This window comes from Cibotium barometz, chromosome 8 (assembly GCF_041138505.1).
Source record: "Cibotium barometz isolate CiBa-2024 chromosome 8, ASM4113850v1, whole genome shotgun sequence".
NCBI lineage: Eukaryota > Viridiplantae > Streptophyta > Polypodiopsida > Cyatheales > Cibotiaceae > Cibotium > Cibotium barometz.
The window spans coordinates 51,926,704-51,940,985 of NC_141053.1; positions in this window are offsets into that span (position 1 = coordinate 51,926,704).

Consider the following 14,282-nt stretch of genomic DNA (forward strand, 5'->3'; position numbering starts at 1 on the left):
GCACTTGGGTTTCACAGAGATGGCTGTTTGCGGATCCATAGTTTTGCATAGCCATCGTAGAGCCTTGAGTGGCAAGAAGAGTCTTGGGCACCCACCATTGATTGTCATGAGAAAGATATGAGGTCGGGGTGCTTATTGTTTGGGTGGTCAAGGTTGTAGAGCAATGATCTCCTAGTTTTCAATGCTTGTCATCAAGCACTTGATGATGCGTGGGTGCCATGCAAGCACGGCAGCTTCTGTCAAGAGTGAGAATGACGACCATGACTGGCTAGAAATCCTTGCTACACTCGACACCCTCCCAGATTACAAACTCGGCACACAATTTGTGCTCCCCAACATCCAAACCATTTATGAATCCTACAAAGCCATTGTCTTGCTTAACACCCTCAGTTTAAGTGTAGCTCCCCAACTTGAAAAAACCATCCTACAAGTCTAGATAGATTTCCCGTTTTTGGTAGAAATATGCAATGAAAATGTGCCTTGTTGTCATCCACAGCTAGCCACAATCTTTTTCCATGGGAAACATGGGTCTCTCTAGGTAAACCATCTCTTAAAATTTCCCATGCAAAAGTTCAATTGCCTACTGCAACGCATACAAAGCGTTGGGTCCTTTACACAAACTATAGATACATACTGTCTCTAACACATTTTCTTATAAGTTCTAAGTGGTTCCCACAGGTGAGATCAATGAAGCAGTCATTCTTGGAGGAAGATGGGTCCTGAATGCTACAAGTACAATCAACCCAGCTGACAACACAACTACCCTAAGGGCAAGGTAACCATGATCCTCATGGATGAGGAGTGCCTCGAATTTGATCCTATGCCCCAACCAACTGCTTTCACAAAGTGTATTTTCACACCCCCCATAATAACTGGTAAGTCTTCCACTGCCCTTACACTACCACCAAAACTCAACCCACCAAGAATATGGATTGGCTCCGACCACAAATGATCTACAATGGTGGCAAGCCCACATCTATCCTATGGTCCACACCAATCTCATATTCTTAGAGGCATGGAAAACACTTGGAGAACCCACACTAACAAAAGAAAACACTTACATTCAAATATCACATGAAATGCGTCTAATGAGTGTTGGGTATTTCATCCCTAAAGTTTCTATTAGAAATAACCAGTTGGAGTGCAGATTTCATGTTATAGATGCAGGAGCACTCCAAGGCCAAAATATCATTGGAAAAGAGTGGATTGATCCCAGTCTGGAAAATCTATTGGTGCGCGAAGAAACGGCCACCATGGATCGACTGCCCTTCCCCCTCATGCCCCATCCTCATCACGGAGAGCCTCCCCTATACCCACACCCCCCATGCCTCACCAAAGCTAGTCGATCGGCCACTGTCAACAACATTCACCAATGAAAATCAAGCCTCATCTCATCGAGATGGTCAGAGAGTCTTGAAAAGGGAGATTTGGCCATGGGATGTGAGTGCCAGGTAAATAATTTAATTAACCTTAAGCATTTGAGAACCTTTGCAAAGGTAGACATGATGTATGTCCTATTTGTGAATCAAACAGGTTTGTCGCATAAAGCATCGACCCAAGATGGCATCATAGGCGACATTACAAAATTCCATGACTACAAATGTGAGGTGGAATGTCATGTCATAGACTTTGACCTTGAGGTCATGTGCTATGCCTAGGGGTTTTGCAAATTTCCCATCCCCTCCGCAAGCTTGATTACCAATGTGGTATGATCAAGGCTGGGCCGCCCCAGTTTTCCCAACATGTTTGTGTGAGGATGCTTACACCAGCATCTCCATCCACATGTCCATTATAAGAAATGGTCAAAGATGTGCTGGAGGGGTCCTTAACCAACATGTGGTCATGTAGTTGGATTGTGCAACCCCAAGAGGAAATGTTAAGTGTATATCACTCAATTTTTTCCTTGCTTTGCAAAACGAATCAAAGAACTTGATGTGTGCTATGTAGACATGTACTGTATCACTCAATTTTTTCCTTGCTTTGCAAAACGAATCAAAGAACTTGATGTGTGCTATGTAGACATGTAATGTTTCATCGGGCTTCTATTCCAATTGGAACAGTTGGATGATGGGGCTCCATTTTGGCCCATAGGGTGCAAAGCCAAATACGAAGGCCTCTCTCAGTGCATTGAAAGTGCCTTTGTGCTGAGGGTCCAAGGATTGGAACCATTGCATGGCCTTACCATCAAGGCTGAGTCCAAGGACATGGACTTTGGTTCAATCGTTAGAATACAGATACGCACACACTCCTCTTTAAACTTTAACTTATAAAACAATCCATTGACAAAACATTATTGGTTACAGATGTCATAGCTCAAAATTTCCATCCAATCCTTGTTTCTCACAAAAAACAGTGTCACTCTGGACTCTCCGTTGAGACCAGTTGGTTAGCAACAACGAGACCAGCTGGTCAGCAACAACGAGACCCAGTAACAGATTACAATAAACATTGGTCCATCATACAATATCTTCCACGACATACGCATGGGTGTCCTCGGTACCACAAACCCGTGCATTGCCTGGTCAAAACCCTCCAAGATCCTCCTTAGGTGTCCTAGCACTTCACTCAGGGACCACTTTGTCGGCCCTCATCCATTGTACCGGGGAAGCGCACCATTTTAACCATACCAAGGTAGGCGTTGCCGCATGAGCTCTCCTTTGAACACTCCCCGCCAGTTGTTGCAACCGAACTTCCCTTAGAAAAACAAATATACCAAATGCTCCCTCCAGCATTCTAGCATAAGATAGTCCTTTAAGAAAACAAAGTTTCTATGCAAGTTTTCAATTTTGATTTTCTTTTGAGTACAATGAGTTTATCTTAAATCCGTATCCAAGACTTCTAGATCGCAGGTCTGAAAGTTCTTCCTGAACTATCTTTCTTGAAGGGGGTGATAGTTCAATTACTATTTTACTGAATTTCATTCATTGAATATTCACTTAACTGATTTCTAAACTAATCAGGAATTTTGATGGGGAATAAATTAATCATTCATCTGAAATTTTAGCTTCGATAGATTTTCTAAATTTTCTCAGTACAACCCAATTGAATATGAAATGATAGAAATTTCTCTCTCGGAGTATTTACTTATTCATTTATCAAATATTCATGGAATTAAACATAGAATTAAAGAGAACTCTAATTTTGATATAAAAATTCTTTATGCATCTATTTATGCATAGAATCCAACTTCAATGGAAATAACACTTTTATATAAAAGAAAATCCTTTTATGCATCAATTTATGCATAAAATCAATTTAATAGGAATAACACTTTTATAATAAAAAAATATCCAATATGCATCTTTCTCTGCATAGAATTTAAATCTAATGAAAATCACACTTTTATAATAAAAAAATATCCAATATTCATCTTTCTATGCATAGAATTTAAATCTAACGAAAATCACACTTTATAATAAAAAATATCCAATATACATCTTTCTATGCATAGAATTTAAATCTAATGAAAATCACACTTTTATAATAAAAAATATCCAATATGCATCTTTCTATGTATGGAATTTAAATCTAATGAAAATCACAGTTTTATAATTGAAAAATATCCAATATGCATCTTTCTATGTAAATCTAATGAAAATCACACTTCTATAATAAAAAAATATCCAATATGCATCTTTCTATGCATGGAATTTAAATCTAATGAAAATCACACTTTTATAATAAAAAAATATCCAATATGCATCTTTCTATGCATAGAAATTATTTCTAATGAAAATACTGCTTTTATAATAAAAATATTTTCAATATGCATCTTTCTATGCATAGAATGAAAATAACACTTTTAGAATACACAAACAAAGGGGATTACTCTTTTCGAATAACATAAAGATAAAAACTTATTTCCACAAAATTTAAGAAAATTTTGCCATAACCTCCTATGTATGGCTGACCATTTCTCAATTTTTACATTCTAAATCTACTTAGAATTCACCCCAAGATGAATTAAAACACTCTAATCTAATCAAATTTCACTTCTAAAGAGCAATCAATAGGAAAAGTTTAACTTAATTTGTTTGTTTCTCATTTTAGGATAAAGAAAGGCTGAATTTCTTAATGAAGAGAAGGGGGAAGCCTTTCCATCAAGGCATAACATCCAATTTCACATTAAAAAAAGCAAGAAATCAGAAAACCATAGAATAGAATTAAAAAAAAGTAGAATTTCTAACTTACATGGAGTTTTATGAGCTTTCCTTTAGCTTGAGGGATTGAGGGTTCTACTCTTGCTTGGATCAAGAGTGGCCACCAATTCTTTGTATAGGAATTAGTCAAAAACAAGTGAATTATCTATGAATTCAATGTTTTTGGCTCTAGGGAGGAGTAGAGTAACAGTGCATAAAACACTATTAAGCTTTTACAAAGGAAGAGGCTTCTATTTATAGGAAAAAGTGAGCCTCTAACCAAGCAAATTGATTCTAGAATTTTTCAGATCAGTTTGGTTAATTTTGACCATTTTTGGATCAATTCAGCTTACTTTTTGGAACTAGACTTGAATTAGGAGAGAGGAGAGATGAAAGATCTCATTATTTGTGAATTTGAAACTCCTCCACACATGTGAAATAGGTGCCTCCTTAATGAGGGGGAATCCCTATCGTGAGGTGTCAAAAATCAGTTTTTTAACTATTTTCCTTGGTCCTTAGTCCACTCTTAATCTTATGTGAACATTAACTCATTTTTGGGAGGTTTTTCTTTTATTTTTTAATTTATCTCCTCCCTACATTTGGACTAATCTTATTGGTCCATAGGAACCTTAATCTAAAATTTTCAGAAAATCTAGACCCTTAGGCTATAGCCTTTTGAACAGATTATAATTTATTTCTAATGCACTGTTGCATGACAAATGAAGATCAATGCAAGGATGCAACAAAAAAGACACTTAGGGCTCTTGTAAAGAATTCCAAGTTGTAGATGAATGTGGGAGAGGGCTTGACAACAATCCCACATGGGAACTTTTGGGAGTTCTAGAGTTTTTGTATAAAAGGTGGCCCATTTGAGAGCTAGAGGGGACTCTTTGGTCATTTGGTTGAGAGGCTCATAGAGAGAGCTTGCTCCATAGCTCCATCTCATGTGCTCTCCCAAGGCTCTCCATCTCCATTCTTGCTTCAATCTTGTACTCTCTATTCTCTACATTTTCAATGATATGAGGTTATGGTCTACACACTTGCTAATCTAGATTTCTTAATGATGTTTTGATGCTAAAATCTGATTTGTGAATTGTAGAGTGCATGTGATGAAGCTTGTGCATGAAATGATGTGTAGTTGAGGCTTGTGTGATAGCTCTTTGCATGTTAGATTCTTTGCATAAGTTGCATTTTTGTGCTTAAGTGTAGCCTAATCTTGATGCTTTGATTATGTTAGATTGATTGCTTGAGTGTTGAAGAAGGATTGAGTAGGACTAGAAGTCATTAGTGTGTGGTTAACTAATCTTCTCCCATTCGGGATAGCCTCTATGCGCTAACTGGGTTGCATTCACAGATTGACAAAGTGTGTGGGTTGGAGTGTAGCCTTCGCTATGCTATGATGTCCCAAACAATGGCGCTGCTGCCGGGGAACGCACACCTAAGTTAGTGAAGGGTGTTAACCATTACTTCTTACTAAGTGCTCCATTGATTGCAAAATCGTGGATTAGGGTAGATTAGAGTAGAGTTTGCAAGGGCATTGAGTGTGTGATCTCAAGGGCGCCTTGTGTGTTTTCGGTTTTTTGATTAGAAGCAAAAAAAATTAAAACCCCATTGCGGTAGAGTAATCCCGCCGTTAATCAGATTTAAGTACTTTCTATTTTTGTATTTTTGATGGGGTTGGCGAGAGGTAGGTAGGAGGTGTTGGAGGCGGTTTAAAAAAAAAAAAACATATACACAGAAAGAGGCTGCAGTGAAGTTGTGTGGGGAGGCGTCTTCATCGGGCGCAGTGAAGAAAAAGAAATATATGTATATATATATATATATATATATATATTTCTATATATATGTATTCTGCTGTAGACAGGCGAAGGACAGTTGGAACGCCGGTTGAAAGGAGAGCGAAGGCAGCTTTAAATATATATATATATATATATATATTTATACGTCTGACGTGGCAGCTGGAGGGGTCGTCTGCATCGAGCGCTGCAGTGGGGAGCATCGTCTGACGTGGCAGCTGGAGGGGGTCGTCTGCATCGAGCGCAGTGGGAAGCCGGCTGCAGCTGACGTGCCAGTGGAAGTTGAGCAAGGCGGCTGGCAGCGAAGTAGGCTGTAGCTCACGAAGGAAGAAGAGCTGTGTGAGGCGGAAGACGTCGAGCTGTGTGAGGCAGAAGACGTCGAGCTGAGTGTAGGCGGGCAGAAGCGAAGCAAGCAAGGTGGGGAGGCCCAGTCGTTTTGACGGGGTTGGCCTCACCCGCAGTAAAGAAGAACGGCGAGTGGTGTCGGCAGCATGAAGCGCGGACAGCAACCATAGCACAGAAGAACGGCGAGCGGTGTAGGCATTGCAGAAGGCGGCAGAAAGTGGAGTGGGAAGGCGACGAAGCGTCGGCAACACTGAGTGGAAGGCGAGGAGAAGAGCGGTCGCGTAGAAGGCGGTGGCGCAAGGTGGTTGTTGGCGACTGTAAGCGAGGCGAAGGGGCCACGAAGAGGCGGTCGAAGCATTGAAGAAGACGTTGGCTGTAAGCAGAACGGCGAGCGGTGAGGCGAAAAATCCGGCGCGAGCGGTGAAGGATAAGGTTGGTGCATTTTAAATTTTTTTTATTTTTTTATTTTTTATTAATTTTTCATGTTTTTTGTATTTTTTTTAAAAAAATAATAATAAATATAAAAAATAACAAAACAATAAAAAAATATATTTTTTTAAAAAAAGAAAAAAAAAGAAAAAAAAAGAGAGAGAAAAGTAAAAAAAAGGGAGAAAAAAGAAAGGAATTTTATTAAAAAAAATATTAAAAAAAGAAACAATTTTTATTTTCGTATTTTGAGTCCATTTTCATTTCTTAATTTTTTGTAAAATTTTGCATAATTAAAGTTACTTGCATTTTTTTAAAGAATTTTTGTAATTGCGTGCATAATTAGTAGATTCATATTTTGTGTAATTAGTGCGAAATTTATTAGTATTAAAAAAAACAAAAAAACAAAAAAAAACAAAAAAAACAACAAAAGGAGAAGAAAACAAAAGAAAAGAAATAGAAATTAAAAAAATAAAAAAATATAAAAAAATTTCTATAAATTAAGTGTTTTTTAGGAGTCTACTTTCTTGCATATTTTGTAATTCTTCATTTTTTTTAATTTTTTGCATCATTATTGTAACTTGTATTTTTTTTAAATTTCTGTAATTGTGTGCATAATTAGTATTTTTTTAGCGTGATTCATAATTTTTGTAATTTTTTGAAAAAAAAGTAAAAACATAAAATCATTAAAAAAATCATTAAAAAAATAATAATAAAAAATAGGATAGATAGTTACACCACACATACCCATTTTCGTTGCATTTAGTGGTTAGGTAGGGTAAATATATATATATATATATATATATTTATAAAAAAATAAAAAACAAAAAAAAACAAAAACAAAGACAAAACAAAAAAAACAAAAACACATAAAAAACCAAAAAAAAATTGACCTTATGCACTTGCGGTCGGCACGTCTTATAGATTCTGCCATAGGACCTAGGGCACCTTCTAGAGTACCTACGCAGGAAAGTGGGACCCAATCGGTAGGAAATTTGGCAGATATTGCTGAAACCCTTTCTGAATCCCAATCTGATACCCTTTCCTCCAGAACAACTAGCTCATTGTCCATGGACAATCTAGGGCCGACAAATAGTCATCCCTTAGCCCCAAATAGAACACCCACAAGATCCTTTAATCCATTTGAAGCCGACACCATGGGGTTAACACTTAATGTGAGACTCCAATATGTCTACACAAATGCTCAAGGAGCTGAGATCTTTAGGGATCCACAACAACGGTATCTTGTTAAGATCGCAGACATTTTCTCAGAAATTGATAGAGCACCTCTAGTCAATGACCAGGGTAACATGTACATGGGTGGAGATGGTGTTCGCTACGAAGTCACCTACCATCCAGAAAATGTAGACAAATTAGGGGAGCTCTCTAAAACCGAGTTCTTTGACTTATCGAAACTTTCCAGAGCAAGGGAGTCTAGAGAGGATTGGCTCATTGAGCCGGACATGCCTGGACCCTCCAATGCCCAGTCCTCAAAACCATCCATAGATGATTTACTTCTTGTAGATCTAAATTTGGAAAGGGATAGGAAAGGCAAGAGTAAAATGGATCAGGGGGCTGAGAACCAATGGGAGTTTGTACGACAAATTCCAGTGACAAAGGTCTTACAGGATGACCCACTTCAAGAGGTCTATAAGGACTCGTTAGAGGGATATTATGCCACAACTAAATTGCCAAAGCTAGATCTTCCTCTAGCACTGGTGGTGGTAGTTGAGAAGCTTACAGGACACATGAACCGAATAATTGATAAATGGGCCAATGAATACCGAACCTTAGATTGGAAAGAGATTCGGGAGCTCACGTGGAAAGGACAACCATTATTCATGGAAGTGTTCTCAACAAATACAGCCAAACCAGGAGAGACAGCCTCTCTTGGAGAAACTGTTGCCCCTCCCCTACGAGAGTTCACTAGAGAGGGACCTTCAACATCTAAGTGGACCACTGCTAGTAGCCCAACTCTAGCACCAAGATATAGTCCTACACCAAATGTGCGACCATAGGTCACACCACAACATCTTTCTCACTATAACAATCGGAGGGTAGGGGAGCCAACTCGGCCTCCCATAAATGCACCTCCTGAAATGCGGGTGACAAGATCTTTGGAAGGGTTTGGTGAGGCTAGTAATAGGGTACCCACACCAATTTTTGATGCATGTGGACCATCTTTCCAAAGAGAGGAACAATTCCCACTGAGAGTGAGAGGCCGTAGGCCCTATGATGAGTATTCAAGACAAGTAAGGCCATCAACTCTTCAGAAACTAGTAAAGAAGTATGAAGGGTTGGGAGATCCATATGACCATGTAGCAGCATTTAGGCAAGCAGTTCGAGCTGACTGACAAGCATACTCAAATTGAAGGATTTGGACTCACTCTTGAGGGAAAGGCCCTTGCTTGGTTGCAAGCACTAAAGGCTTCAGACAAATCTTCTTTACGAGTTTTGGAAGAGAGATTCATTGCTGCTTTTTCCTTGATGGGAATTCAACATGACACGGTAGCACACATCTACTCTTTCAAGCAAGGCGAGAATGAGAGTGTTAGAGACTGTGTAAATAGAATGAAGCAGTACATTAATCGTTGCCCAGAAGATGAGAAGCCCGCCCAAAGTCGATTAATTTCTCTCTTCTTAAAAGGACTCAAAAATTCAACACTGCATACACATCTCTATGCGAAGAAGCATACAAATTTCAATGAGTGTTGCCATGATGCTATGGATTTCACCGATAACTTCAAATTCCAAGATGGTTCTGGCCCAGAGGTGAAACCTAGAGATCAGTGGGGTGATGACCAAAGTTTAGGGTCTAGCGCGCTAGTAAATCCAGACCAGATAGCTAACCTAGTACTAAGGAGATTGGGACAGACCTATCGTCCACCCATGCAGCCACAACAACAGCAGCAGAGAATGAGGAGTGTACTTCCTACAGGTCCTCATCTTTGTGGAGCATGTGGCGGTAACCATAAAACAGAGGAATGTAATACCTTTTCTCCTCTAGTCACAAACCAATCCACAAAAAAGTGGTGCCAAGCCTGTGCTTGGAACTTTACCCATACCACACAGGAATGTACTCGCATTGCAAGAATGAGACAGGAGCGTGAGCAGCCAAGGGGTGGAGTGGCTCCACAAATGTATCAACAGTATACTAATTTTGAACGTAAGCCACCGATGGCACAAGAGCAAGCACGACCTATTCTTGGTGCCCAACCTCCTGCTCCTGGGACTGCTCCTGTAAGGGTTGTGGACTACGACAATTCAAATATGTGTAGAGACTTGGTAAACCCAGGCTATGTGGAGGAGGAATATGTATCATATTCATCCAAGGAAAATCTCTTTGAAAGTCCCGCATACCCAAGCCCAGCTCTGGAGACTCAACCAAGGGAACAAAACTCTTTAATGTTGCTAGGTGGCTACCAACCTAGGACTCCAGGCCCCTCAGGTCAATGGCAGCCAAGGAAAGTAGAGGCCAAACCAATGGGCCCCTGTTATGAGTGCGGAGAACCCCATTGGGCTCGTGATTGTCCACATCGCTCAAGGCAAGCATCTCAATCCAATACAACAGTACAACAGTTTCCACCAATTGAAAGATATTGTCTAGGGTGTTGTGTAGAACACTTCCCAAAGGATTGTTTGCTGAAACCACATGAGGAAGGCACCTCTCAACCAAAGGTCTCACTCAACCTTGTAGGGGCAGTTCCATCTCCACCTTCATCTGAGAATGAGGATGTCGTGCCACTTAGAGTCATGACTAGATCACAGACACGAAATGCCGAAATACAAACTGATGAGACACCTCAAACTAGGGATGCAAAGACAAATCTAGTGGATAAGACCCTACAGTCCAATAGAAAAAAAACCACTAGGAGGAAGAAGAACCGAAACAAGCAAACTAAAAGTGCATCCACTAGTTCTCAAGAAGCCTCTAAACAAAACATGAGGGATCAAACTTTTACATCCCAAGAAGTTCATGAGGAGCATCAACCTCAACCTGGGCCTAGTGCTAAACAAGATGAGACTAGTACGACCGAGGATAGTTCTGGGGGTTCTGTTTTTGTGGATAAAGTGAATGAGACTCTAGATGCCATCATTGATGCTCATAGAAGTCGCATTGCAGCTTTATCTGAGCTACCCAAGAAGCTTCAAGAATACCCAAACCCTCGTGAGGAGAAGATCAATCTAGCTGTACATCAGCAACTCATTAGGGAAGCTCAGTCAATACTTGAGGGACCACCACCACCTATTCCTCGGGGCCCAACCTCTCTTAAGCCAACATTAGAAACCATACCAGAAGTGTCATCAAGTCGGGAAATGAAAAGTGAGCTCATTTCACAAGCTCATAGCGAAAGGTCTGCACCAATTGACACCCAATTGAAAGGAGGTAATCTGCCACCACCTAGCCTGTCTTCCCATGCAATGATGAAGTTATTGATGCTAATGAGGACATGGCAAATGAGATGTGGGCTGCAGTTCATGAGAAAGCTAATGAGAACATGTCCTCTATTAGTTCACCTCCATTCTATGAGGTGGATTTTACCAGGGGCACGGAAAACAACTTTGGACGCCCAAGCATCCAGGAGGAAGTTCAAACAATTGTTTCTCCTAGAAGTAAGCATACAATGAAAACCTTACCATCATATCTGGGAGAATATGAGAACTGTTCTCAAACCTTGAGGATACCCTCCATGCATAAAAGGTTGACAAAGGAGAAGGATATGAATACCGTGCAAGCTATTTTGTCAGCACCAGTGGCTTGTACCTTACCATTGCTTGATTTGATAAAAATTCGTCCTGAGTTGTGGAATGATATTGCCACATGTTTGTCAGAGCAGGTATTGCTACAAAAGGGTCACCATGAGTGTACTATACACCCCGAGACAAAGCATGTTATGCCAGTTCCTATCAACAAAGTAGGAAAATTTTGTGAGGACGACCAGGGAAATGCTACCCTCCCATTAGAAGTGCGAAAAGTAGTTTCAACTGCAATACTTGATAGTGGTGCAGGAGTGGGCATTGTGACAAGGTCCATTTGGAAAAAGTGGGGCAAACCAGCTATTAGGAGTACCAGGATGCGCTTGCAGCTAGCAGATGGAAGCTTAGAACATCCCCTTGGGCTGCTTGAGAACATATTGGTCACCACATGTGGGATTAAATATGAGCACACCTTTGCAGTAGTGGATTTTGGAAAACATCCAAACTATGAAGTGATATTGGGTAGACCATTCATGCGACAATTTCAAATGATTCAAGATTGGGGATACAATTATTTGTACCTCCGACATGATTCTATCATCACAAGGGTCAACCTAAGGAATCACCCATATCGTGATGTAACAAGGTCTCCAATAGATGAGTTTGATTCTGCTTCATCTGAGGACTCAAGAGTTACATTGTCAGACGGGCGAGAAGATCTATGGATGTGTGGAGCCTCATGTAGGGATTTCAACACTGAGAGACTTAAGGGTAATCGAAGTGTATCAGACGAGGCATACATTCCACAACCCTTCCCTGAGCATTTAATTGATCCACTAGAATGGGGTCATGTCCTTGCAACATTATCGACATGTGCTTTACCAAAGCCAATTCAATTTTGTGACTCAGATGGATATGATATTATTCCTATACGAATGGTACAACCACGTGCCCTTCTAGATGACTTGTACTATAGGGATACATCCACAACAACTATGCATGTCGAGGAAGTCTCAGTGGTGGAGGATTTAACACTCGAATCTGCTAATGATGCTGATAAGGAAGATGGCTGGGACTCTGATTTTGATAATAATGTGATAATCCCTGAGGATGAGTTAGGAAAGGCACGCCTACTCTTGAGAGGAAGGGAGGTTCAAGTAGAGATCCCTCGAAGCCGACCTAAACGTAAATGCTGTAAGAGCCATAAAAGAATCCGTAGACAAGATGAGCGGGAACAACGTGAGAGACTACAAAAAGAAAAGGAGGAGTCTAAGAGTGAAAACTCTCGACCACCACCTCACTTCTCAGGAAAGAACGGATATCTATACTATGTCCAAGCACAAGATAGTATCAAAGACCAAGTAAAACGATCAGATGGATTCCAAGCAGGAGAAAAGCTAAATAATGTTAGTAAAAATCGTAAAAAAAACGAAGAAACAAAAACCAAAACTCAAGTCTAAAATCGATTCAAAAGAGAGTGTCAGAAGTGCAAAGACAACGGTTGAACAAAAAAATCCGATGCAAGATGGCAAAGGAGAGCTCAAAACCGTATGGTCTTCAATAAATGAAGACTCAAGTGGACAAGAACAAGGTCTCAATGTTCCTCCCAATTTCACACAGTACACTCTTCAAGATCGGAAGATTGTTCTTCAATAGCCCATGCAACAAAAACCAAGCATGCCAGGGGTTTCATACGATGGTCCAGAAGATGCTAAAAAGATTGATATTGCTAAGCCAGGAGAAGAGCCTCGCTATGTGTGGATTGCCACAGACTTGTCCTTAGATGAGGAGAAGTTATTAATACAAACAATAAAGGAGTATCGCGATGTTTTTGCTTGGAGTTATAAAGACCTCAAGGGAGTTGATCCAAGCATATGTCAGCATACAATTCCATTGCGAGAGGATGCAAAGCCCTCCAAGCAACGTCCTTATACCTACAATGAAAATTTCGCACGGAAGATAAAGGAAGAAATAGACAAGCTCTTAGAGGCAGAATTTATCTATGAGATTGAACACACTGAATGGGTCTCCCCTATTGTAGTGGTGCCCAAGAAAAATGGAAAACTTCGAGTATGTGTAAACCTCAAGAAGGTAAATGCAGCTACTGTTCGTGATCATTACCCACTTCCAATCACACGGATCATGTTCTGGAACGAGTTGCAGGGAAAAAGGCATATAGTTTCTTGGATGGATTCTCCGGTTACAATCAAGTGTCAATTGATCCAAAGGATCAACACAAGATAGCCTTTGCTACTGAAGATGGCATCTTTGCCTATTGTGTTATGCCATTTGGTCTAACAAATGCACCAGCAACCTTTCAGTGGTTAATGAGTCATGTATTCAAGGAGTACCTTAGGCAATTTCTTGAGATCTTCATGGATGATTTATGTGTTCACTCACAAGAGCGTGATGATCATATAGAACACCTCAGACTTGTGTTTCAAAAGTGTCAACTTTATCGTATATGCTTGAATCCTGACAAGTGCAAATTCATGGTAAGACAAGGGAAAATTTTGGGCCATATTGTTTCTCGCAATGGGATTTCAACAGATATGGATAAAATTGATGTCATTGTCTCATTACCTCAGCCTATCAACCCTAAAGGGGTACAAACATTCATGGGACATTGTGGCTGAAGCTGACTATTTGAAAATCTTAACTCATGCACATGCAGGTGTTGGGGGTGGACACTTTTCTGGCAATAGCACAGCTAAGTTGATTAGGTGGTCTGGGCTTTGGTGGCCAACCTTACAAATGGATGCCGAAGAATATGTGAAACGTTGTGACGTTTGTCAAAGGACCAAACCTCCCATCACAAAGGACAATATGCCATTGCGGCCTATGTTAAGCACACGTGCTTTTGCAAAATGGGGTATTG